Source organism: Pteropus vampyrus, unplaced genomic scaffold (assembly GCF_000151845.1).
Source record: "Pteropus vampyrus isolate Shadow unplaced genomic scaffold, Pvam_2.0 Scaffold170, whole genome shotgun sequence".
Lineage (NCBI taxonomy): Eukaryota > Metazoa > Chordata > Mammalia > Chiroptera > Pteropodidae > Pteropus > Pteropus vampyrus.
This window is the reverse complement of record NW_011888951.1, coordinates 345,669-347,504: the sequence shown is the minus strand read 5'-3', so window position 1 is coordinate 347,504 and position 1,836 is coordinate 345,669.

Here is a 1,836-nt window from a genome sequence, read left to right as displayed (position 1 = left end):
TTTTTTTTTTTCTTTGAGATGGAGGAAGATCTAAAGAGTTCAGTACTCGATGAATCTCTTCTGAATGATATGCCTTTAGGGTAAAGAAAATGGACGGAGAGAAAGGGAAGGCTTCAAAAATCACATTGCACAAATGAGAGATGGCAGAGTGAAGCTACCGGGAGCCATGAGAGGAAGGGAGCTGTGATACAGATTAGCATTAAACAATTAGCATCGTTTCCATAAGAACAATGGAGGCCGCTACCGTTTCTCTTGGGAAATGGGTGAAGCACTCTGGCGAGCCTTTGTGCCAGGCCCCGTGCTGGGTGCTGGAGGTACAGAAATGGATCAGACATGGTCCTAGCCTTGGAAGAATGCTTGGTCTGGGGGTGGCCTGTGAATGATGACAGTAGGTCATCTACCAATAGGAAGCCCAGGGGCTGTGGGAGCAGGAAAGGCAGGCTGGAGAAGAAGATGGTCAGTGGAGATGAGAAAATGAGCAGGAGCTAGACAAGCAAAGAAAAGTGAAAGAGAGGCAGGATATTACAGAGGAAACATGTACAAAGTCACAGAGGTGGGAAACCATGAGGTGGGTTGGCGGGCAGTACCTGCTCTCTTCTGGGTACAGGACCTGGCCATTCTCAGGCTGGGGACAGCTGAGTTTGGACCTTGGGTTCAGTCATTGGGCCTCTCCTGAGGGCAGCTGGTGCTTGATCCTGGGGAGATTTTCACAGATGGCCATTTTTCAGTCATTCCCCTGATGACCTCAGGTGCTTTGGGGGTTCAACACCCCACAGCCATTGCTATGAAGTTCAAGCATTTTCAACTGAATTCATAAGGTTCTCTCTGATTTGACACAATGTACTATTCCATGTTAACCTCCCATTTCAGACTCTATGAACCAATTGTACTAAAATCTGTGGTCCCTTACATGATATACAAAGGCCTCCAATGACTAGTCCTTGGCTCTGTGACTTCACGTGCTTCCATTCACTCTTCCCTCAGTCATGCTGCTTCAAGCACTCAAGCCTTTGTGCTGTCCATCACACACGCCAAGCTCTCTCATGCCTCAGGACCTTTGCACGTGTGCCCCTCTGCCTGAAATGTTCATTCTCTAAATGAGCTCATCCAAGACTCATTCCTTTGTTTCATTCAAGTCTCTGCTCAAATATTATCCCTCCAAAAACTTTACCCTCATTTATTTGTCTTGTATGGCACTTACCACTACCTGAGATTATAGATTTGTTTATTCTTCCTCTTCCCTTTGGTATACTTCCACCATTAATATGCAAGCTTTTTCATGGCTAGATCCCCAGTACTTAGAATTGTATTTGAACTTAATAGAGATTCAGTAAGTATTTGCCAAATAAATGAACTACTTACAATTTGCACATACTACCCCAAAGCATCCCTGCCTGCTAGCACCCATCTTCTCCTGTCTCTTCACCAGTGCTTTTGAGGGTATAAGTTAGGTGTCCACTTTCCCAGAAAGTCAATCCCAACCCCTTCTATTCTTTCACACTTCGTCAGGTGCTACTCCCATATATGGCTCTGTATTCCAGCATTTTACATACTCCATCAGTGTAGGCTGCTTGTTTGTCTTCCTACCCACTGACTTCTTGCAGGGTAGATGGGAACTGGCATTTACTTTTAGCATCCCGGCAACTAGCATAGTGCTTGGCACATAGGAGCTTCCCAGTAAAAATCTTTTGGAAGCTGTTCTCTCTCTGGTCTGTCTGAGTGAGAGGGAGAGGCTCTGGAACAAGCTTTGCATGCAGTGTGCAAGAATTTGTGAGAGAGAACCCCATAGAAAACATTTTCACAAGACTCCTGGATCCTGCAACCTTCCTGGTGTAT